The following is a 14,346-nucleotide window of genomic DNA, read 5'->3' on the forward strand; positions in this document are numbered from 1 at the left end:
TGGGAAAAACAGATGAGCAAGCAAAAAACCAAAACCAGTGAACCAACCAGAACACACTCAGAAACAGTGACTGAGTTGCTCAGTTGCTAAGAGTTGATACTGGTATTCACTCAGGCATTTGTTTCTGGTTTTGAGTCTCAAGATCTAAATCCATTTTAGCAACTGAATAATTTGTTGCATGTTAGCTTTTCAGACCATTCAATAATTTAGTAATTGAAATGGTTATTGATAGGAGGATTCAAGATATGTTTTTGAAGAATCTTAATCCTCTCATAAGCTGGACTAAGTTCTTACATTCTGTTTTGTTTTAAACTGGAACGCATTTGGTGTTTTCACATTTATTGAGTTGCCTAGTTTTGGGGGTATAAAGTGAATCAGGTATTGTGACTAGGACCAGCTTGGCTTGGTGGTACAAGAGTCTTTATGATTTGATATAATAAACAATCAATTGACCTGGCTTGGAAACCCATCTTCCTCTGCCTATCCTTCTCTGAGCTATGGGCTGCTATTTAGCAACCTTGTTCCTTTCTCTGTAAATATTAGACTGAATTTTAATTTCAACCCAAAACACCAGCCCAAAGCATGAGCAGAAGTGTCCACCTTTTAGCTTTTCCAAAAGGACTAGGTTTTCAGGCTAAGTTGTAATGAATAGATTGATCTAAGAGATAACTCTTATTCATACCTGGGGAATGACTCATTTCTGATTGTATTTTTTCCTAAAAAGCTCTAGTTTAGTACCTGTAAAATGTATGCTATGCCAAAATGAGCCATTATTGATTATGATCTATATTCCCTGGAAATAAAATAAGGTAGAGTTTTAGCTGGCCAAATAAGGTACTTAGCTGAAGATACTCTTAATTGGTAACTATAGAAAACCAGGGGGCTTCCCCCATGGTTCAGACAGTAAAGAAATTGCCTGCAATGAAGGAGAGGCAGGTTTGATCCCTGAGTTGGGAAGATGCCATGGAGAAGGGAATGGCCACCCACTCCAGTATTCTTCCCTGGAGAATTGCATGGACAGAAGAGCCTAGTGGGCTACAGTCCATGGGGTCGCAAAGAGTTGGACACGACTGAGAGACTAACACTATAGAAAACCAGAGGGTTTTTCAATTGCTAAGAATATTATTAAAAGCTAGGAATTATCTTTGCTGTTAGCAAAAGCAGATTTTTATTTTAAAAATTCTATTTTGTGTTCTTAAAAAAGGAGACCATCTACAACAAAGGCTTTTGTTTGTTTTATCTTTAAAGTTGTTCAGTTTCTTATGTGAAAAGTATATTAGAGATGATCTGTCCTTAGGAAATCTTTAATTTATTTGGGAATGGAAGTTTATAATGATGTTTCCTAGGTTTGCTTTCACATTCAGTTCAGTGGCTTTTCATAAAATTTTACTTTAGTATGTGTATTTTTTCCCTTGAGCTAGATTTCCCAGAGCTGTATATCTATTTTTTGTTGCTGTTATTTTCCAAAGATCAAGTTCTTTTTTTAAAAATAAACTTTATTTTAAAAAATTTATTACTTTTGCTTTATTTTAATTTTTAAAAGCTCTATTTCCCTTATGACTTCCCTTATTTATTTAACTTGTTGATGATGGTGGTAGGAATTATGGCTTTTTAAAATTTAACATGCAGCCTCTTTTAACCTTCTTTTCTTTCCGCCTTCTATTCCTTCCTCCCATCCTCCTTTCTTTTTCTCTCACTCTTTCTAACAATATGTTTACCCATGAGTATAGCTTTTTCTAGCCTATAAATTTAGAATAATAATATTCTTCTCTTTTATTTGTTATTTGCTATTTATATATTATATATATTTATATATATATATATATATAATGTCCCCTTTGACCTAATGATAATTTATAGTAATTTATAGAAATATTTTATTTCTCAGCATTTGGATTTTTAGTTAAAAATTTGCTTGATGACACTGTTAGAATGCGGTCTCTACAATGTCTGTGCTGGAGTATTAAGGTCTCTTCCTAGTTAGTATTCAATCAATTTTTATAAATATTCCATGGACACTTGAAAAGGTTGTGTATTTTTGCAAAATACAGCATTCAATAGGTACCTATTGATTACATCTTATTATGTGCTTCAAATTATCGATTACCATGACACTCACTGTGAGTTATGGAAAAATTCTTCCTCAATGTGCTTGAGTTAACTTTTTCTTAAAATTCTGGAAAGCTTCTTTATATATTTCAGAGATATGGTATTTATCACAGAGACTTTTATGATTCATATCTTTGTTGTAAATGGAGCGGGTAGTTAGTACTAATTTACTCTCTCTGCTCTATTGCTTTATATCATAAAGTCTATTGAAACCTGTTTACCAGTACTTGTTCTCCTTATACTCACTTTTGCGTATCTATACTTGATTTTTAACTTTCATGAATTTTAAGTGTGGCTCATAAACAATGTGATTTTTAATTAAATGTGAAATATTTGATTTTTAAATAGAGTTTAAACTACTTAAATTAGTGTAATTATTGACCTGTTTGGTCTTATTTCAATCATCTTACCCTTGCTTTATGATTTTGAAGTTTTCATCCCAGTTATTATTTTTCTTGATAATTTGATCATTTTGTTTGTTTCTAGTTATTCCAATAATTTGAATGGTAGAATAATATTTCAAACTCAAAAAAATTCCAAAAAATCTGGAAAATAAGTAAGTTTGTAACCAGGAAAATGGATGCTACTTCTACTTTTCACTCTAATTCTCTTTTCTTTGATTACAGGATTTTATAATTTTGGATCCAGATTATTGTTCATGAAATAAAAATGCATATGATAGAAGTATATTATACGATAAGCGCACACCCAGGCAGTCCCCTCTTTGCATGGTAGTGTGGGACTGTAAAAATGTCTATGTAAGCTGAAACTAAGCAAAATGATCTTAATAATCAATGAGAAAAATTATGATTCTTTCATGATCTTTAAAAATTTTGCCAAACATGAAAAACTCTTATAGTTGTTTATAAGTGTATAGGGAAGTGAAAAAAATGCAAGACTAATATTTACTGGTTGATAATTTAAAAAAGCATCAGCTTTATTGAGACATAGTTCACACACTATAGAATTCACTCTTTTAAAATGTATAATTCAGTACTTTTTAGTCTCTTCAGAGAGTTGTGCAGTCATCACCACTATTTAATTGCGGGACATTTCATCATTGCAAAAAAAACTCCACCCCTACTAGCAGCTACACCTTCTTCCTTCCTTCTCTCAATGAATGGCAACCACTGATGTACTGTCTGTGTAGACTTGCGTACTTTGAACATTTCTTATAAATGGAATCATACAATACATCATCTTTTGTGACTGGTTTCTTTCAGATAGCATAATGTTTCCAAGGGTCATCCATGTTGTAGTATGCATCAGTACTTAATTCCTTTTTAATGTCATTGTATAGAGGTACTGCATCCTGTTATCCATTTATCAGTCGATGGGCATTTGGGTTGGTTCTGAGTCAGTGAGTGAGTTAATCACTCAATTGTGTCTGACTCTTTGCAACCTCGTGGACAGAGGAGCCCACCCAGAGATCGAACCCGAGTCTCTTATGTCTCCTTCATTGGCAGGCGGATTCTTTACCATCTGAGCTATCAGGAAAGACCCTAGGTTGGCTCTATTTTTTTGGTTATTATGAGCAATGCTGCAGTAATTAGTGTACAAGTATTTCTTAGACCTAAGTTTTCAATTCTCTGGGATATATTTATATAGGACTGAAACTGCTGGGTCATACTATAACTCTGTGTTTAACATTTTGAGGTAATTTTTTCCAAATTGTTTTGCACGGCAGTACAATCCTACCTATAATGAAAGAGGGTCCTGATTTCTCCACAACCTCTCAAATACTTGTTGAGGACAGCAGTTATGTACTTCCTGGTTTTCTGCCTGCTGGATCTGTCTTTTTTTGACAGAAGAATGCTGAAGTCTCCAACTATTATTTTCATCCTCTTAATTAGAGTAGATTCATCTGTTTCCCTTTGCACTTCTACAGTTTTCGCCTTATGTACTTTGATGCTCTGTTGTCTGGTACATATAGAGATGCAGATATAGGGAATAGACATGTAGACAAAGAGAGATATGTACTGGGTAAAAGGAATCACTGTAAATTGGCCTTTAGATAAGCTATTAAAGTATGGGGGAGGGGAAGTGTTCTATATTCCTATGATTGTTGTTGTTTAGTTGCTAAGTCATGTCTGACTCTTTGTGACCCCATGAACAGTAGCCCACCAAGCTCTGTCCAGCGATTTCCTATGCAAGAAATACTGGAGATAATTGTCATTTCCTTCTCCAGGAGATCTTCCAGTCCCAGGGATTGAACCTGTGTCTCCTAATTGGCAGGTGGATTCTTTACCACTGAGCCACCAGGAAAGCCCCACTCCTATGATTAGGCTTCAGTTTTTAGTGAGGCTGCACCTCTGGATTTTGGACTTTATATGCATTTCTTGATTCTCCCTCTCATTCCTCTTTGAGTGGGACAAGATGTCGAGAGTGGGCTGGAATGGGATAGTTCTCTTCTCCAAGTGAAGGTCAGAGCCAGCTAGAGTTAACTCTTTCCCTTTCCTAAGGCAATTAAACTCTGATAAAACTCCAGCTGATTCGGCTCTGGTTAATTGGTTTCTCCTAATTAATCTCTGGCTTCCCAGTGGCTCAGTGGTAAAGAATCCGCCTGCCAGTGCAGGAGACGCAGGGTCGATCCCTGGGTCAGGAAGATCACCTGGAGAAGGAAATGGCAATCCACTCCAATATTCTTGCCTGGGGGAGCCTGGTGGACTCTAGTCCATGGGGTCACAAAAGAGTCGGACACGACTTAGAGACTAAACATCAACAATTAAGGGCAGACTTTACTAGGATGAACAGAATGCCAGTGGTATATTTCAAATGGTTCCTTTTCCTCTCCTCCTGTGGAAAGCTTGAGGGGATTTTTCTCTGACAGTCACTTTGAAAACCTAATAGAGCTCTTGAATATATATATACACTCACAAAGGTTTTGGGGCTCCCCATTATTGGAGCTGTATATATATAAAACTCCCCATTATTGGAGAGATATATGTATAAATACATAGCTCCCCAGTGGCTGACTTTATTTTGGGGGGCTCCAAAATCACTGCAGATGGTGATTGCAGCCATGAAATTAAAAGATCTTTACTCCTTGGAAGGAAAGTTATGACCAATCTAGACAGCATACTAAAAAGCAGAGACATTACTTTGTCAACAAAGGTCCGTCTAGTCAAGGCTATGGTTTTTCCAGTAGTCATGTATGGATGTGAGAGTTGGACTGGGAAGAAGGCTGAGCGCTGAAGAATTGATGCTTTTGAACTGTGGTGTTGGAGAAGACTCTTGAGAGTCCCTTGGACTGCAAGGAGATCCAATCAGTCCATCCTAAAGGAGATCAGTCCTGGGTGTTTATTGGAAGGACTGATGTTGAAGCTGAAACTCTAATACTTTGGCCACCTGATATGAAGAGCTGACTCATTTGAAAAGACCCTGATGCTAGGAAAGATTGAGGGCAGGAGGAGAAGGGGATGACAGAGGATGAGATGGTTGGATGGCATCACTGACTCAATGGACATGAGTTTGCGTAGACTGCGGGAGCTGGTGATGGACAGGGAGGCCTGGCATGCTGCAGTTCATGGGATCACAAGGAGTCAGACATGATTGAACTGAACTGAACCCCATTATTGTGAGTTATATATGTATAACTCACAAAGGTGTTGGGGACCCCATTATTGGATCCCTCTGGAGTTTTTAATCTCTCAGACTTGTCTACAATGAGTTGCCATAATTCATTGATTATAGTTCAGGTTTCCCTATCCTGTCCAAGGTTTTGTGGAGATTTCTTCTCATGGATTTCTCAGCCAGTATGTTGTGATTCTCTGTATTTGCTTGTCCATCTCTCTAATCTTGTGAGTACCCGTTTGCTCTATGACATCACTTCTTTTAGAGATTTAGGAAAATTGTTGATTTTTGTTTGTTAAGCTTTTTGCTTGTTCTTAGGATGGAGTGGAAACTTTCAAGCTTCTCACATGCTGGACCAGAAACTGTAAGTCTGCATAATATTTTTGAAATAGCACAACACAAATCAAATATTCAACATTTCACAAAAAATTAAGACCATCCTTCTCCAGGTCAATTTTGTTCAGATGAAGCGTTACTAATAGAAATATATATTTTAGATTGCATTTTTTCCAGAATAGATTGAAGGACCTGGAGACTATTCAATGCATATAATATGTTCTTTCCTACAGGACAACATTGGTCAGATCATTATGAAACACTTATGTATGGTTAACTCTGATAGAAAATTTTCCTTTCCTTCATTCTGATATTATGAATTACTGTGACTTGCATTATTGTCATCAACAAGTGGTTTACTTTCCTCTCTTGCCTGCTTGTAGTCTATTTTATAAGCTATAGGATAGAAATTGAATCTCCAGTTTAGATGGGCAGTTCATGTATTTTGTGCAAAGAACTCTGCTGCTGCTGCTGCTGCTAAGTCACTTCAGTCGTGTCCAACTCTGTGTGACCCCATAGACGGCAGCCCACCAGGCTCCCCCGTCCCTGGGTACTCTTAACCATTTATACTTCAAAGAATAGTCTTATGTGGAGGATCCTAAATTAACATTCCTTAGACAATTGTCAACAGCTCCTGGAGACAAACAATATTGTCAGGACTATTTATAATCTAGGGGCTTCCTAGCTGGCTCAGTGGTAAAGATTCAGCCTGGCAATGCAGGATACCCAGGAGATGTGAGTTTGCTCCCTGGGTCAGGAAGATCCCCTGGAGGAGGAAATGGCAACTCACTCCAGTATTCTAGCCTGAAAAATCTCATGGGCAGAGGAACCTGGTGGGCTACAGTCCATGGGTTCACAAAGAGTTTGACGCAACTGAGCAACTGAGCACACTTATAATCTAGAAGCAGATGATTTTATGAAAGCAGAATAAAGTTTAATCAAAACAAGTATTACTTATGCAGAACCAAATTAACTGGTAGTTCAACAGGTAAAAATCCACCTGCAATGCAGGAAACCTCGGTTCCATTCCTGGGTTGGGAAGTTTTGCTAGAGAAGGATTAGGCTACCCACTCCAGTATTTTTGGGCTTTTCTGGTGGCTCAGATGGTAAGGCATCTGTCTGCAATGTGGGAGACCTGGGTTTGATCCCTGGGTTGGGAGGATCCCCTGGAGGTGGACATGGCAACTCACTGCAGTATTCTTGCCAGTATTCAACCCTCTCCACTGCCAGTACTCAAGTCCGACAGAGGACCCTGGCAGGTTACAGTTCATGGGGTTGCAAAGAGTCAGACACGACTGAATAACTAAGCACAGCACACAGCAAATGAACTGATGAAGATGAATTGTGGTTGTTTGTCCTGGAATATTATTGGTAGGTATTATTCTGAATGTTCTATATTTTTTATGGGAATCTGAGGAATTCCTTTATATTTCTTTTTGATTTATCTTTAGTCATCAAATTACTAGTCTATACTTTTGTGACAGAAATAAAAATACCCTTTAAATGATGTGTTCTTCCTGACCAGAGAGAATTTATCAGCAATACTTTTATCGGTTTCTTTACTTTCAGTGGCAAAGTGATTATGGCCAAATAGTCAATGGGAACCTTATTTTGCAATCAGGACTATAAGTGGATAATTCTGTTTGAGTATAAATCTAATTCAATTAAGTATGACAAACCTACCATCAGTAATAACTTCAAGCTTAAACCGAATGCCTACAGGATCCTTCTAGGAATCTATGGTCAACCGTTCTGTGATCAACAATAACCTTTAGAGAATATTTACTACAACTAAGGTTAAGAGAAATTATTCATGATTTGGGAATAAATCTAAAGGATGATTGCACAGCCTTTTAAAATGCTGAGCATTGTTCAACAGACCCATTCAAAGATTTTTGATTCCTTGGGGGTACATTTTTAATTTAAATTCCAAGGCAATGGCACCCCACTCCAGTAGTCTTGCCTGGGAAATCCCATGGACGGAGGAGCCTGGTGGGCTGCAGTCCATGGGGTCGCTGAGGGTCGGACATGACTGAGCGACTTCACTTTCACTTTTCACTTTCCTGCATTGGAGAAGGAAATGGCAACCCACTCCAGTGTTCTTGCCTGGAGAATCCCAGGGACGGGGGAGCCTGGTGGGCTGCCGTCTATGGGGTCGCACAGAGTCGGACACGACTGAAGTGACTTAGTAGTAGTAGTATATGATTAATTAAGGCCACACTTTTATTAAGCTACACATTGCTTTGGAGAGTTCTAGCCTGTAGAAATGCAAACATTTCTGTCCACTAGGAAGATAAATGGACATGAGTTTGAGTAAACTCCAGGAGTTGGTAATGGACAGGGAGGACTGGCGTGCTGCAGTCCATGAGGTCGAAAAGAGTCGGACACGACTGAGCGACTGAACTGAACTGAGGAAGATAAGTGCAAACATTGAGGTTTCATTGCTTGGTAAAACATTAATCAGTTATTTTTCTTAATACGGCAATTACTGTTCAACATTTTTTTCAGACATTGATATATATATATATCTATATATCTATCTATTTCTCATATATGTATGTATATATCATACATATATGATATATATATTCAGTTTCTTGAATTCTCCCATGAACCAGCTTTATTGTTTTGCTACATCCCTTAATATTTATTTTATACTTTTATGAAAATTGTAGGTTTAACTTTTAAAACATACATATTTGACACTATTATCTCTATTTAGCTAATTACCATGAGACATCTAAGGATCTTTTACTACCTTATTTTTCTGTCTAAATTGAAGACTCTGCTTAATAGCATGTTTTCTTTGTTAAGATAAAGGAACATTTTCTTCTATTATGTTTTTGTTTTCCTTTTATGTCTTTTCAGTTTCCAATATGTCTGTTACTCATAATTTTGATCTCAGTATTCTGTGCTCTCTATTTATCATCTCTTCTCCCATTATGGTCATCTTTGCTTTTTGATCTGAATTCTTTGAAACCACTTATATTTTTGTTTCTACAAAAATTTCAATTTTAGACAACATGGATTTTACTTTGTACAAGTTTCAATCCAAATTTCAGTTCCACATTTTTTGAACCACATTTTGTTTCTTTCTCAATCTCAACTTTTAGCCCTTTCAACTCCTTATGGTTTCTTAACCATGTTTCATAGAAGCCATATTTCTTTCTATTTTACTGAGATGAAGAATATAACATATGTTATGTTTATTACAGAAAACCTTTTTCCCTGAAATTGACCTTTCCTCTCAGGTTTTGAGACATTTCACACATTTTCTTATGTCACAAAATGTTTTTAAATTCTCTAGACTGGCAATGTTTCTTTGTTTTCCTGTCTATCAATGAGAGATTATCTCTTAAGACCCAATGTTTGCCAGTTTAAAAGAGACATAGATTTCCTTTGACCTCTCTGTGTACTTGGATGCTTAGAGCTGCTGGAATACCCCTAAGTTCTCTTCTTTAATTAATGTGTAAAGCCCCTAGCCAAATTTTAGTTTCTGACCATTAGTCATCTTGTGCGGCTCTGATAGACTGCCTACATGGCTTAATTTTTTTACTCTGGAAAATAATGTTTATCTCCAGGGCAGTACTTTCCAAATCAGACTGCTCATCAGAATCCCTTGAAAAATTTTAAAAATATGTGGCTTCTCAAATCCCATGTCATCTTTCCTGGAATTTAATTTCCAGAGATAGGACTTGGAACTCATATTTCTTAAAGGCTTTCCATGTCATTGTAAAGCAGCTGGTGTGTAGTCCACTACTTAAGAGTAGCTAAATATGTCCGAGACAATTTATAGCTCTGTTTTAACCTACAATTCCTGGTCCATGACTTGGTCCATGGTCCATTCTACTGTCTATGACCACACCAAATACTTTTTCTTCTACCACAAACTTTGCTGCACAGCAGAGTGGCAATCTCTAAGTGAATGTAAGTGTTAATAGATTAAAGAGAGAAAGAGTAAGCTCTGTTTTTTAAAAAAGGATCTGTGGTCTAGGGGATATGCTATCTGACTTTCATTTTTATGTAAGCTAGGTCAATAAGGGAGATTTGAACTACCACCATGTCTATTTCCTACCTGGCCAAACTGGGCTGTTTCAGAACATGGGTTTCCCTCAGTCAATTGTCTTTTGACTCCATTTAATAGACTTTCTTCCTAGACGCTAGGGTCTGTCTCTTTCCCCTAGATTGTGAACTTCCTAACAGCTTTAACTGTTTCTCTCTGATCCTTTATCACCATCATAATGCCTGATACCTAGCAGACATTCACGAATATATGTTAATACCTAAATAAATGAATTTGGTGACTGGTTGTAACTTTGTCTACAATGGGTACTTTAATAGGAAATTGAAAAAAGCATTCCGGATCTTTCTTTCAGACTGTAAAATGTTGAGATCTACATTACTTTTCACAATTTGGATGTTTTAAATGAAGTAGTCACCTTCTTACACAGTAACAGATATCAAATAATATTAATTATCAGTCCAATTATTATTTGGATGGACAGGGAAGCCTGGCATGCTGCAGTCCATGGGGTCACAAAAAGCCAGACACAACTGAGCGACTGTACTGAACTGAATTATTATTTTTGCTTCCACGTGCAATTTTCCCGCTAAATCTAACTGTACATTCTTTTGGCTAGAAAATGGATTTTCATCAATCTTTTTAAGGATTACTGATAATTATGCTTGGACCTAAGGAGAAAATGCAGTGTGATATTTAGCAAATACTGTGGTCACTGTGGTCTACTTTTTACTATTGGTTTTGCCATTTGAAATACAGCTTTTCTCAGCTGCAAAATTGGCATTATAGCTATCTTCCAAATGTGTTGTCATTGTATGTTAATCCTCTTCCTCTTACTTCATAATCTGAAATTCCTGAAGCTGGTTATAACTTTTCTATTAGTGACCTGTGTCTCATCCTTTTCAGAGGACAATTCGGCATGACTAGTAAAGATCTTAATCATTCCACATCAATAAGATACAGAGAACGCTTCATCTTTCCTGGAATTATTTTTATTCATCATGTTGCAATTTAAACTGTGACTCTCAGACTTCCCAGATGGATTTCTCCAACAGCACATGTTTAAATCAAAACTACAACATGTTACACGGAGAAGCTAAGAGATTAGTCAAGGTCACTCAGTTAGTTGATAGTAGAGGCGCAACTAGAATCACCTTTTTCTGACTACACTGAATGTTTGTCTTGTATCTTAAGATTTATACTTATTTAAAACTTCCAAGGCCAAAAATAGCCTCAGAAAGATGGTATGAGTTACTAAATGGCTAATTATTGCTTTAACAGATTTGGCCAGGATCAAAATAAATATCCCTGAATTCACCTTGGTGTGGTTTAGTCGCTAAGCCATTTGACCTGCTAGGCTCCTCTGTCCATGGAATTCTCCAGGCATGAATACTGGAATGGGTTGCCATTTCCTTCTCCAGGGTATCTTCCTGACCCAGGAATTGAACCCATTTTTCCTGCATTGTAGGCAGATTCTTTACTGACTGAGCTACAGGGAAGCATAAAAGACACACATTTGTCAATAACAGATGATGGAGAATTCAGACCTGCTGAAACTTTTTTTAGGATGCACTTCTGAACATGATGTAACTGGTACAACCTTGGGATGAAAGTATGAGGAGTAAAAATATATTCTTGCCTTTTCAACCTGACTCTAGACACTGATTTTCTCTTTAGTTTTCAGAAAACCATAAACAGTCTCATAGAAATCCTGATGTTGGGGACGGGGGAATAAGAGAGAACTGTATGATTTCTGTATTTTAACATTTTGCTTTGACTCATTTTTGACTGAGACAACTCCTTTTCCTCTTGTCAAACAATGCAAAACTCTAAAAATACACTTCCCCTGATACACACGGTGGTTCCCTTATAGGGAACATTGGAGGTCCTGTTTCTGGGCCATGTCTCAGCTTACTGCCAAACTGCCCATCAGGAAACCTGCCTCAACATCATAAGATAAGAATTATGGGGATTTTTGGAGAAAAGAGATCTATTTTTGTTTTGCTTTTCTTGTAAAAATACAAATGCTCTGATAAGCATTTCCCCCGATGTATCAAAAGGCACTTCTATCCATCGATTTTTCAGAATGTCCTCACTGTCAGTTTTTCATGGTCCAGAGAGAGCAAGTGACTGGCTCAGTGTATCACAGTGGGTTAGAGGCAGAGTTAGCACTGAATCTCGAGTCTCCTTGACAATTATGTTCAGGTTCAGATTTCCCACAGTGTACTTTATTACTTCCGTGTACAACCTTTAAGTTCAAAAGCCTTTCTACAACATCTGCTGCTGCTAAATCGCTTCAGTCGTGTCCGACTCTGTGTGACCCCATAGACGGCAGCCCACCAGGCTCCCCCGTCCCTGGGATTCTCCAGGCAAGAACACTGGAGTGGGTTGCCATTTCCTTCTCCAATGCAGGAAAGTGAAAAGTGCAAGTTAAGTCGCCCAGTCGTGTCCAACTCTTTTCGACCCCATGGACTGCAGCCTACCAGGCTCCTCCGTCCATGGGATTTTCCAGTCAAGAGTACTGGAGTGGGGTGCCATTGTCTTCTACGCACTAGGTAACCACTTTTAGTCCTTAAGAGTTTGGGAAGTTAGTTTTTTCTTCTTGAAATGTATACAGAAATGGCATGAAAAATTCTTACATTTCTCTTGGAATAAGCTACATTTGTGTATTTTAAATTTTCTTTGGAAAGCCACAAAATTCTCTAAATTCATAAAGTGATCACAGTAATATTGGTTTTCTTTGCCTCCTTGGGTAATAACAATAGTTTTCTTAATTTAAAACTATGAAAAATACACTTGTATATTGTCAGATATCTCCAAATGCTGTCATTCCCCCAAGATCATCTGCCATGTGGCTTTCTCATGTTGTCCTTTTGCAGACAAGCTGACCACTGGTATGAGGTATCTCAAGTCTGATGCTTACTGATCTTAGCATGCCAGTGTACATTCTTATATAGGTAACACCTTATCTGAGAGAAGAAAAGGATGAGAATCTTAGAAGTTGTATTGCCAGACTCTTAAATACTCATTACTCTTGGGTAATTGAGGGAGAAACACTGTCAGATCTCACGCGCTTGGATATCGTGTCAAGCAACTACCTGAAGTTTTGTTTCTCAGTAGAGTGCTATAATGTCATCTATGAGCAGCCTGGGCATCCAGTCTTTATCTATTAAGGTGATGTTGCCGTTCAGTTGCTCAGTCGTGTCAGACTCTTTGTGAACCCTTAAACTGTAACACTCCAGGCTTCCCTGTCTTTCACTATCTCTCTGAGTTTGCTCAGACTCATGTCCACTGAATCAGTGATGCCATCCAACCACATCATTCCCTGTTGTCCTCTTCTCCTTCTGCCTTCAGTCTTTCCCAGCATCAGGGTGTTTTCCCAAAGGTGATACTACCAATTGACATAGTAGAGTGCAAATTTTCCAATTTGTAGTTTGAGGCTTTATCTGATACATTAATTGTAAACACCAACAGGCATAATCAAAATGATTTTAGGCAGTTACTTCAAGGAAGGGTTTAGAGCATAGATTGGATTAGACCTGTGTTGTTTTTTTTTTTAAGCCATTTTTATCATCACCACACTAAGGGCCTCCCACCTTTTTAAGGATGATTTCATATTTGCTGCTTTTAGTTTTTAATCCACTCTGCCAATCTCTGGGCTTTTTAATTATTATTATTTATAATTATATTGTTATTTATACCATTTATATAGAAATTCCCTGGTAGCTCAGTAGGTAAAGAATCCACCTACAATGCAGGAGACCCCGGTTCGATTCCTGGGTCAGGAAGATCTGCTAGAGAAGGGCTAGGCTACCCACTCCAGTATTCTTGGTCTTCCCTGGGGCTCAGCTGGTAAAGAATCTGCCTGCAATGCAGGAGACCTGGGTTTGATTCCTGGGTTGGGACGATCCCCTGGAGAAGGGAAAGACTATCCACTCCAGTATTCTGGCCTGGAGAATTCCATGGACGATATGTCCACAGGGTCACAAAGAGTCGGGCATGACTGAGCGACTTTCACTTCACTTCATAACATTTGAATTAATACATCGAGGCTGAAGTGTGCCATTTTAATTCTCTTTTTGTTTCCTGTATTTATTATTCTTCCATTTTTTGCTTGTTTAGTTTTTGTTGCTTTGTTTTCCTGTGAGTTACTTGAACATTTTTTTAGGACTCCATTTTGATTTGTTTGTGGTGCTTTTGAGTACATTGCTTTGTACAGTTTACTTAATGGTTGATCTTTGTATTGCAATATACATATGTGTTGTATTACAGTCTGTTAGAATCAGGATTATATCTAAGAAACCTCA

Source organism: Bos mutus, chromosome 11 (assembly GCF_027580195.1).
Source record: "Bos mutus isolate GX-2022 chromosome 11, NWIPB_WYAK_1.1, whole genome shotgun sequence".
Lineage (NCBI taxonomy): Eukaryota > Metazoa > Chordata > Mammalia > Artiodactyla > Bovidae > Bos > Bos mutus.